This window comes from Squalius cephalus (genome assembly GCF_949319135.1).
Source record: "Squalius cephalus genome assembly, chromosome: 4".
NCBI lineage: Eukaryota > Metazoa > Chordata > Actinopteri > Cypriniformes > Leuciscidae > Squalius > Squalius cephalus.
In genome coordinates this window covers 45,542,337-45,554,463 of record NC_137125.1, presented here as the reverse complement: position 1 = coordinate 45,554,463, position 12,127 = coordinate 45,542,337, and the positions used below count along the sequence as shown (strand labels likewise).

General features: G+C 37.1%; 1 protein-coding gene and 1 long non-coding RNA gene across 2 annotated transcripts in view; both read right to left on the bottom strand.

The window, feature by feature from the left end:
- Positions 1-697, bottom strand: LOC307156954. The gene is made up of 3 exons (XR_013820843.1): positions 621-697; positions 233-339; positions 1-144 (listed from the first exon to the last, which is right to left on the bottom strand). It is a non-coding gene; the product is annotated as an uncharacterized lncRNA (long non-coding RNA).
- A 2,502-nt stretch (positions 698-3,199) lies between these two features.
- LOC307157797 (uncharacterized protein) overlaps positions 3,200-12,127 on the bottom strand; it is a 66,729-nt gene continuing 57,801 nt past the window's right edge. The window contains exon 4 of the transcript XR_013821076.1: positions 3,200-3,286. The gene's annotated coding sequence lies outside the window, so the exon portion shown is untranslated. The remainder of the gene's footprint in view (positions 3,287-12,127) is intronic.

Genomic DNA, 12,127 nt, shown 5'->3' with positions numbered 1-12,127 from the left:
CACTAGTGACTCCTCATCAGGAATTCTTCTTTCTCCTGTTCTCCTTCTTCAGCAGGCCAGTCATTAATGCCCTGTGTTCTCTTTCCTCTCACACTCCTCTGTTAGTCTGCTATTCCTTTGTTTTGTCTGGGTGGCATGCGATTGCTGTAAATCAGCCAAATCGCAGAAATTCTTGTTCTTGTTCTTGGTCTGCTTAGGCATTCGTTTGAGCTTCTCAGACAAACATTCTCACCTGATGTGTGAGGCTTCAACCATCTGCCTCGGTGTGTTTAATGGAAGGTAATAGAGTTTGTCTACACTATTTAGAGCAGGTGGTGCCTCTGTGTGTCTTCTTAAGCACTGTTTGGGTAGGATACGTTTTCAAATCAATGTTTGAATTACAATTATTAACATAGGACGTAAGTTTCTTATGGTACTGGGTGACCTAATGCCACATAGACCATCAGGTAGTAGTGCTATCCATCCATGCATCCATCCATGCATCCATGCATCCATCCATCCATCCATCCATCCATCCATCCACCCGTCCATCCATCCATCCACCCGTCCACCCACCCATCCATCCATCCATCCACCCACCCACCTATCCATCTTTAATAAAATTAAGATGAAGATCATACCTGAAGCTTCTTCTACAAGTGATTATTCTGGGTAGTCTGTGATGGGACTTTCCTAGCGAACATCATTCCTTATATATTGGAAGTAAAACCAGCAGTACTTGAACCACCAACTGTAATTTTACATAGAAAGTTGGCAAATAGGTCAAAATAAATAATAAACTAGGCAATGTAAATTTAGCTTTAGTTCTTTAATTCAAACAAAAGTTCAAATAAAGTAGGAGAAGGGTTGTGAAAAATATAATACAATTCCACAATCTCGTATATTCTAACCAGATTAGATTTTTCAGAGAAACCCTGAATTAGCAGTAAAACAACTGGACATTTACTAAAATTACAAATAAAATCACATGTACACAAATTTACTCACTCAAGGAAACCTATAGTCCCATCCGCCAAGGCCTTAGACACCCTAGAGGAGCTGTTCCATTGGAGAAAGGGAGTGAGAAAGGTTTGATGGATGAATGGACAGACATGAGACTGTAGAGGAGAAACTGGATCTGGCTTCTGTCTCTTGGCACTAACTGAAGGTGGCGCAAAGTTCTGTAAACATACGGGTGCCATTCCAACTGCTTTTTTTTTTTTTTTTGCAAAGCATAAAATTAAAGCTATTTATAACCTGAGTGATAATTACATTATACTTATTTCATCATGATTAGATTCCTGCTTTTTTGATACAATGTCACAGTTTTAATTAAAATGTCTCTCAGACAGCTTGGCTGGCCAACTGAGCAGTTTGTTCATTTGCTCTAGTTTTTAAGGGGTCTTTGTCGACTTTGCATGCTGTCAGTGTCAGACTGACTTGACCTAGAACACACAAACTTAAATCAAAATGTTAATTTGGGTGATTTGACTTCAATGTGTACATACCTTATTTAAAATGAATGGCATGAGGCTGTATTGAGAAGACCTTGACCATCTGTCAAGATTTCATTTGCCAATTTAATAGCTAATTGTACTGAAAATCACATTTAATTTGAACAAAATTGGCATGGGCCCCCTTGGATTATTCAGCCAACTGGATTTAGAATGCAATTTCCAAATTATGAATGAATGAATGAATGAATGAATGAATGAACGAATGAATGAATGAATGAATGAATGAATGAATGGAACAAAAATCTTTGATCATTAAAATCTCAGACAGACACACACACAAATAATCTAAACATTATTTGGCTATTTATATAGGTTTTTTTAATAGACAATTTGAACCCGAGTCCCCTTGCACTCTTAACGAAGAAAGCAGTACTAGAAGACTTTAAAAATAAGAAAATTCTCTTTGGTCATGTTTTATCTCACACAGGACACCAAGTGTCCCAGAACTGCCACTAATGCATGACGGCCTGTTTTTAATCTTGAAGAATTTATGTTAGAATTATGGAACATAAACTCCTGAGGTAGTTTAGAAAAGTTTTGAGTTAATGTTAGCAGTGATACTTGTAAAAAAGAAAAGAAAAAGAAGAAGAAAAAAAAAACCACTACGAGAATACCCTGTAGCTATTGTGCACTGAGACCTAACTTAGGGCGAAGAAAGAAGCAGGCAATACTCTGTAAATTTTTTATGGATGATATATACTCAATAATAAATAGCTGATAAATAAAATATGGTTACTTGTCTTGATTAAGGTGAGTGTATTCCCTTCCCCTGATGCCAACATGTCTTTGATTCACATATCTGTGGTTGTGCAGTCCTCCTTCCTTTCTGTATTCAACATTTCCACTTTGTGTTGCACACTTGAAAAGAGAACGGCTCTTGGCTGGAGGGTTGTTGTACAGAAATGAACCGTAGAAACGTTTCGCCGAAGGCATTGGCCTGGGGTATTGTTCGAAGCTGAGGCCACCCTGGATATTCATTCATGTTTTATGGTGAAGAGGCTATCGCTTTAAACGTGTCCCATTTGAGTGAGTTTTGGCGATACGCTGGCAGCTGATGGTAATTAATAACTTGTGGAAATTAAAAACTTGTGGATAAAATCATGCAAAACACTTCTAATTATTATACATAATATTAATATTATTTACACATCATCTCTGATTCCTTTTTGGACTCTTGTGACATTTATATGTCAGTTAGGCCACACCAAATCACAACCAGTATCCTTTGTTACAGGACATTTCCGAAATATATCAAGCTGTCATGTTTCCAAATAGACTGCTAAATATCTTTAAAGAGTTGAATTTGTCACTGCTCCTTTAGAAGCAGACCAAAATTATGGCTTTCTTGATCATTCATTAAGTTTTTGATTACCCCCTCAAACTATCCTTTGACATGTAGCTTGTAGCCCGACACAGTTCCCAGTTCAATGAGGTGATAGTTATTCAAGTCAGAGAGCTGCTCTTTAAACCCTGGGAGAAAGAACTAAAGGATACAGGGGAGTAAACAGAATATATGGCCTTTAAGGTGATGTTTGGGTGCAGAGGGCAACGCTCCTCAGTCGAGGGACACTAAAGGTTGCACACCTTTCTCTCTTCAAAGACCCTAACAGTTTTGACAGTCCCTCACCAAACGCCCTTCCTGGTGGCAAAGCAAAAAGACCACGAAAGGTTTCAGCAAGAAGTAAACCTGACCTTTTCTTGGCACTGAACGTATAGGAGAGGTTCACTGGGAGAGCAGGCTGGTTTCCTCCACCTCAAGCGAACTGAACATAAAGCCCAGATGACAGTTCCTGTTGAAAGACTGTTGGATGGTTAATTACTCAAAACAACAGCCTGACCTTCTCAGTAGCTCCTGCACAGACTGTTTATGACACAATGGCTATCATTTATAGATCTAAGATTTGGCAGATTTGGGGTTTGCACCAGTATCAACAATCAACTTTTAATAAAGTTTAATTCAAACTTTATTTGAATAAAGATCAAATAAAATTATCTTTTTTTTTTTTTTTTGGATAAAAAATGTCTAGATAAAATAAATAAATAAATAATAAATTCATTCAAATGTCTGGCTGCTCATAAAGAGGCAAAATATAATACAAATAAATACAGAAAATAATAAATAAAGGAAAAGATACAAAAATAAATTCAGGACTAAATTGAATTAAATATTAATTGTATTTACGTATTTTTATGAAAGTCTTTTTCTAAAGCATACGTAAAGACAGCACACAATTTAAATTTGTATGAAAATATTTATATTTATTAGTATCTTATTATTAAAGTCCATGGATGGTAATATGATGGTAAAAATAATGACACATTAATAAAAAAAATTTGTTATATTCTAATATATATATATATATATATATATATATATATATATATATATATATATATATATATATATATATATATTAGAATATAACAAAATTTTGTTATGACTGATATATATATGCTGTATATACACCATTAAATATTAATTATATTTGTCATTTATTGCTTTACTTATTTTCGTTTTATTTATTCAGCAATAAGTGACTGCCATATTTTCTGTAGCATTTCTTAAATGAGTAAAAATAAATTAACAATATTTAAGCAGTTTAGATATATATATAAACATTAATTATTAAAATACAATTAATAACATCTTAAATATTAATAAAAAGACAAATAAAATATATATATAAATTCAAGTATTATTGCTATGGCAGATAGTACAGAGACGCTGTCTGCCACCAGTGTTGGTCAAGTTACTTGGAAAAAGTAATTAGTTACTGATTACTGATTACTTCTCCAAGAAAGTAATCCAGTTACTTTACTGATTACTTATTTTCAAAAGTAATTAGTTACTTTACTAGTTACTTTACTAGTTACTTTTCAAAAACATGATGCACGAAATGAATACGCTATAAAGCAATAGACCTTTCTGCTTCTATTCTTTCTGCATATTCCATCATCTAAAATTGAATCAAATGAAACATTCTTTTTTAAAATTTGTTTTATTAGTTTCGGTATTTTAACTTTATGCACATTGCATCAATGATTCACTCATTAAGATGGTCGCCTGCCGCCTCCTACTGGCGGTTTATAAATATTTCTATGCATAAATAATATTTCTTATTTGTATATTCAAAAAATATTTTAAATAATCTCATTACATTATTAAATGCTTTGATTGGTAACAGCCCTTTAGCATCTTATTATTCTATTGTAATTTATTGATCAAATTTAAGAATTTTAAATGAAAGATGAGGCAAACGATTAGGGAAAAATGCCCTTTATAAAGGTTAAAATATCATAAATATATACATTTATATATGTTAAAGCTGACTGAACTGATGAGAATACTGATTCAGAATAAATTATATTTACAACACACATAAAAAAAAATCACATTTTTTTCCTGTTCTAACAAATGTTTTTACTCGGACAAGTGAATGACCGACCGAAGGACAAATGAAAAGGCTTAAATGTTGAGCCCTGGTATATATTTTTTATTATTATTCATTTATTTACCCATAAACCTGTCTTTAGGAAGCCATAAGTTACAGTGGCAAGAATAACTTTGTGAAACCTTTGGGGGTGGTGGACAGAGAGGAGTATGCCTTAATCTAGTTGATCATGCATTTCTTTTCTTTTATTCCACAGCTGATGTGTGCAGTTTTTTATTGCTTGCATTAAAATAATTTTCTCTTGTTTTGTTATTTTAATTGCAGTCTTTTTCTTCTGCCATTCATGCTTTTCAGCTCCATGCAATCTTAAACTTTTCTTGGTTCAGCTGCACACAGTCTGAAAAGGTTTTTTGGCAGTTTGCTAAAATAAAAGACCCATTCTAAGAGCTGTTGACTTTTCTACCTTGGGAAAGAACGTTAAACGAATAACTTTAAAAGGCATGACAAATCATGACATAAGACTGACATCACTCACAACGTACCAATGCATTATCCCTCATGAACAAATATAACGTCTGATGTTTGCACGTGCATACAGTTTACCATTACGACATCGTTCATGAATAAACATGACGTCTGAACACGGACAAACGGTGCGTGTTGACGCCTCAAAATTAACGCGTTTCGTTTAAAGACTTTTGAACGCGATCGCTTGCCATAGTGTTTACCACTGACTTCGCGGCGCTCATGTCATTGTCACTCACGAGTCACGGCTCACGTCGCGAGACAGTCTCGCAGTATAACGCAGTAACGCAGCCTGCTTACGGGGAAGTAACAGTAATCTAATTACTGTTTTTGCAATTGTAATCCCTTACTTTACTCGTTACTTGAAAAAAGTAATATTATTACAGTAACGCGTTACTTTGTAACGCGTTACACCCAACACTGTCTGCCACTAAGCTTTATTGTCTCCATGATCTCAATGGCCAGTAGGGAAATCAACTGTAATGTTTGATTTTAAAATAAAAGTAATTTAAAATATTCTTATTTTAAGGGTCTTCTCTTCACAAGTATGCTTTCATTATGATGGTGAAAATAACACATCATCAATAAACAAAGACCTTTTTACTTCATGGGCTTACTCAAGGGGCTGCATTAAAAACGCTCTAGTTAATGAACACCTTTTCAAAAGTTGCATGTTGGAATGTCTCATTATGCCGCACTTAAACTGACTGACCTTTCATTTTTGGAGGACACTCACCTCATAGTGAACCAGTTTACTAGCTTAAAGTGATCCCATATGTATCACTGTTTTCAACTGATGCGTCCGGTTCAAGCAATATTATTAACATTACCTTGTGCAATTATTTATATCAATGATCTTCAACAGTGACTGTCAATCTCAAAGTCCAGTAGGGCTGCTTAACTAAAGCCAAAACAAAAACAAAAAAAACGCATTGTAAAAGATGTATTTTACAGCATTCTATGTGGATGTACTGTTGTGTCAAACGTTTCAATTTACATTACACTTTGTTCAATGTGAATGCTCTTACTATAATCAACAAGGTGTAGAAATTATGTAAATTAGATAATCATTCAGCTTCACTGATTATAGCGAGAGTTTTCACTGATTTTTGTATTATATGTTCCTTGGTTTTGTCATATGGACTTTTATTGTGAAGTGTATTTTCTGTTCCTCTTGTTCCAGAGGTTCACTTCCTGTGTTTAGTTCCTATTTTTATTGTTTCTGTAGTTTCCTTGTATATTTCTAGGTATCCTCATTAGTTTTCATAGTGATTCATTGTTCACACCTGTTCCTCATTAGCCCCTAATTTCCCTGTGTACAGTATTTATACCACCGTGTTTCAGTAGTCTTTTGTCGCCCATTGTCTCGGCACGTTTTTGTGAAGCTGTTGCGTTCTTGTACAAACGTTCTATGAATAAACATTACTAGATTTATGAATATGATTAATATGAATATGATTAATATGATTTTTGTCATGTACATGCAGAAATATCTAAAATTACAATATGCATTAAACAAAAATACTATATTAAGTTAACTTGAAAAATGTCTTTTGTAACAAGTAGCAACTGTGTGACCATTTACAATGTTAAACCATTCTAATTTCACAGTATAATAGAAGCAATTAGCTACTCATCTACTGTAAAGTAGACACAAATAAAAAGTCTAGCTCCCTCATTTGGGTTACTTTGCAGGTGGCCTGTGGTGCCTTTTTCTCCGTTTCCTGCTGGTAGGTGTTTGAGGGTATGTTTGAGGATGGAGGGGGGGCTTTACATACAATCACAAGTCCCTAATAGCTCAATCTGAGGCCAACCAGCAATTCTATTTTTAAAGACAGTCGCGGAGCTTTCATTAATGAGCATACGGCCACCTCTCACCACGGCAGCCGTCTCCATTGTGAAGTCTGCCACTCCGCTTTCATTAAGCTCCCACACTCTGACGGAGACAATAGAGCAATTCCAAACCACGCTCAAGGTAATCTTTATGGAAGGGCGGAAAACAATGGGGCGCCGAGGGGGAGTTCACATGGTAATAAGTGGACAAACCCAGAAGCGATTAACTCTGTTGTAATCCCATTGAGTTCAATCAAAGGGAGCAAGCAGGGACTTTTTCAGAAATCAAGCGAAGAGTGTCGAGCCAAAGGAAATGTCTGACTTTGAGTGCTGCACCTGTAGAAATCCTGGAAATACGCCATTTCGGTTTCTTAAGTTTGACGGTTGGTGGAAGTTTGTCACAGGCTTGTAATACACTAGCTGGTCTGAACTTTCCCGAGTTGGATTGGACTGAAATTACTCATAACATGAAAACCATGCAATACTGAGCAAGCAATGAGTTTCGATTGCTTCAGTAACAGTAGCTGACCTATTCAGTAAATTGATACACTTCTACAAAAGTATACCATTTCTTTTTCTCCATAGGACATGGGAAATTTAAATCCAGTAATAGATTCGGTGTTTACTGAAATCATGTGCTGCTTGTGATATTTGAATATGTGACCAGTCTCTCTGTCACATAAAACATTCCCATAAGAGGAAAGATCAATTCCTCATCATCACAATAGCAATTCATAGAGACCCCGAGCTATTGATTTGTGGGAGTGTCTGCAGACCATTGGAGACCATTGGAGACATGGACTTAATGAGAAATCATAGAGCACTGCAACATTTGTTTTGTTTTTGACACAAGGGAAAGTATGACCCTCGGATCGATGAGGGACAAAGAAGATTGATTGAGGAATCCGATTTTTGTCATAACTTACACAGCACTTTTGCAGTTTACTGTAACTGATACAAGCTGAATATCACAATCATTATGTACTTAATATCCGATGGCCTTAACTTGTCATGCTCCATTTATTTTCCTGCACGAGATGAATTTAGGAAAATAAACGAGCCCCTCTACTTCAATATTTTTTAACTTTAATATGTTGGTTGACACTTGCCTAAGGTGGAAAATGCAACTGACAACAAATCTGTCACAGCGTTGGAAGAGAGTCAGAACTGGTTCTCTTGTGAGCAGAACTAATATTTGAAGCAATGTCTGAAGACCTACAACTTCAGATTTGAGGCAAATACATTTAAAAAGTGCAATTAAAGAGTTTCACTCAAAAATTAAAGTTCTGGCATCATTTAATCACCCTTGTGTCATTGCAAATCTGAATGATTTCCAGTGTTGGGCGTAACGCATTACAAGTAACACGAGTTACGTAATCAGATTACTTTTTCCAAGTAACTACTGTAGTAAAGTAAGGAATTACTTTTGCACCCTCTACTGTAGAGGCATGATTTTTTATTTCCTTCAGTCTGAGGCTTATTCATTTCACCTTTGGTGTAAAAGGGCCTTTACATTTGCCAAAAACAGAAAAAAAATAATTGTTATTAAAAAACAATCAATCAAGCCCAGATGTGAAAAAGTAAGGCAAAAGTAACATAACGCATTACTTTCCATAAAAAGTAATGCAATTAGTCACTTTTTTTAGGGAGTAACGAAATATTGTAATGCATTAGTTTTAAAAGTAACTTTTCCCAACACTGATGATTTCTGTTCTGTTTTAGTCCATATTACTGTATGAAAGTTCTACAGTAACATTTCAACATTTAAAACTAAAAAAAAAGGACATAAAGCTAAATCAAATATGGCAAAACAAAACTCAAATGTCATGATGTTTGGTGTGCGATAACCAATAAGGTTTGTTGTTAGCTGAGTGTTATGTTGCCAAATTTGATGCGACTATGTCCTTTTTAGGTTTTGTGCATCCTGTTAGGCAATAATAAAATATGAGTTTGGAATGACATGAGGTTGAGAAAATGATCACAGAATTCACACTTTTGGGTAGCAATCCATTTAAATCACTGTCATTAAAAAATAGCCACTTTCATTTGTCTAGAGACAATGGCGCTAATTAAGGGGACGCCGTGTACCACAAGGTTATGAAACCACTGGGGGAAGCAGGGACCGAGGTAAGATAGTATTGATAGGATTGGAAATACGATCACCCACCAGTCTGTCCTAGCGTTTAGAGAGCTAGAGAGAGACAGACAGAATAAGAGAGACAGAGACAGGTACTGATCAAGAGTCTCCTTGCCACTTTCTCTCCCTCTGCTCTGTTCTAATCAGCATACAAGCGACAGGCGTCCTGTGTTACAGTGGCTTGGCTGCCATTCCAGTGGCTATTGATGGGACTTCGGGGCAGGGGGGTGGTGGTGGCCCAGCCCAACACTTTCTCATCTAGTGCTGGAGTCAGGCCGTCTGTCCGCCGCCCATCCAAAATGAGACACCCTGAATTTAATCTGAAATGGAGAGGGGGTGGCAGGCAGGAGTTGGTGTATCATATCAACTCCTCTGATAGTGCCTCCCCTGCTTTCAGTGAGGGATTGGAAAGTGGCACCACTTTTTAAGCCAGACTGATCAATGGCGCTTATGTATTGGGTTGAGCGGCATAGAGCAGATGTATGGTTCCACTTGTCTGCTCGCAATTAAAGGGGGAAATAGATTGCCAAAGCATCGCACGGTAAGACGAACCCGTACGGATGCCTGGTCCCACTGGAGCCATTTGTTTTCAAAGTTTGAATGTGAAAAGGCAGTCTTTCCCTCTGAGGTGAACATGAAGACATTCACTCATGCTATGTACGTCATTATTCAGCTTTGGATTAAGAAGTGCAATTTAATACCTTGTTTTTAGAGGCAATCAAAGAAACGTCACCCTAACTATTTCAAGATCTGTGATTTTCAAAATGTGGTAACAGCAGCGGTATGTGACATGACAATGTTTTCCATACTAAAAAATGCATGCAGTTTTGTTTTTCCATGTGTTATTGTAGTTGAAATATTTATATAATTGTAGTATTTCTTATGACTCTAAACGTCTTTGTTTGACTCCTGAAAGGAGTTGATCTCCAACTGCAATCAAACACACCTGAATGAGCTAGTCAAGGCCTTTAAAATTTCTTGAAAATTATAGGCTGGCATGTTTAATTAGAGTTAGAGCTAAACTTTACATGACACTGCCCTTTCTGGACCAGAGCTAAATTGCCCTGCTCTAATGCATAACGTTCTTCCACAATGCCAGATAGAAATGGGTAAGGTTTTGAGCTTTATACACTGATCACAGTCTGCATGCTGAAAGACATGAGCAAAAACTGAGGTGAATGACAGATATTCGGTTTGCTCTTAAAACATATTAGATGCTCAGTTTTAAAGACATTGTTTTAGCAGTAATAACAATATGAAAATAATAATAATATTGTAATACAGTCAAAGTCCGTAAGCATGTGTTCAAGAAGATTTTCTGAAAAGAGAGAAATACATTTTGCAAATAGGGTGAACAAAACTAGGTGTAAGTATAAAGTATAGTAAAAGTATAGTATAAGTGTAAAAGTATAAAATGAAAATATATAATAAAATATAACACAATAAAATGCTATGGATTTTCATATAGATTTCAGTTCACTTCAAATTTACTTACAGTAGCCTATATATAGCACTTTTTGGATCAAACACTGCTCTGGAGCATAGTATGGATGAATTGGAGTGACAAGCAGACCAATTCAACCCCTGGGGAAGACGGTTTTGACTTGGTGGAACTAGTATCATCTCATTTAGTCAGAGGTGTTACTAGGCCTGAAAAGTTTGCGAACCACTAAATGGTTACCACTTCACAAAAGGACAAAGTCCACCCTGTTACTAGACCTGTATAGCTGGATTACTGCTCTAGTAATGAGTATTACTGGTGTTTGTTTTGAAGGCGACGGCATGCGGGTCACTCCAAGTTGATGGCCATCCCATTTACACTCCCTCAGGGCACTTCTCGGGTAATTAGAGGTCATGCGAGAGAGGGGTTAACAGACCTCACTTGGCGTAGAGAAGCGCACCGCTGCACCTCTCTTTTGATGTCTCGGCACTTGGCCCTCCCCTCTATCCACCTGAATGTCAACCAATTGGGACAGCACAAGGGCTTGACATTATGTCTGCGGGTTATCATTATGTGTATTTTTTTCGCTCCAACTGATCGATCGGCTCCCATCCACAGTGGTGCTTCTGGGGGGAACTGTCATCGCTAGTTAGGGATTGACCAGTGGGGATCATTAAGAGAGAGCCCAGGCTTGGGGGAGGCTTTGTTGGGAGGTGGAGGGAATAAGGGAGGGGAGCTTTCAGAAGAAGCCAAGCCTTTCTCTTTTAGCCTCCTGGACTTGCTTGACCTTTCACTTAGGGAGCAGCTGGAGCCGAGAGATATTTAATTGAATGGAGTCTTCAGATGTATTTTGGAGAGAGCGATGCAAGTGAGAGAGCATTGGAGATAGTGCCAGCTCAAGATGAGCAAGTCAAGCCAGGGGAGAGCGAGAGAGAGAGAGAGAGAGAGAGAGAGAGAGAGAGAGTGAGAAAGAAAAAGACAGAACTGCAGAAGGAGGCACAGAGAGAGTTTGCTTGACCTTCAAAGCCTAATTGATAGGCTTTTCATAGACCTTGTTTGAGATGTGCGTAGTCCCTGTTGTTCGGCAGGCCCTTACAACTCCTGGAGAAGTACAAAGTCAACTGCAGGTAGGGAGCCCCTAGTGGCCCGGCACAATCAATAGTGAGCAAGCAGCACTAACGAGGCCTACAGTCACTCTCGGGCTCTCGCAGACAGCATTAACGGGCAGAGGAAAGCTTAATTCCACAGCCGGCGCTCATTAACGGGGCCAAATACTGCGAGATTAAGGAGCCCATTTGTGGAA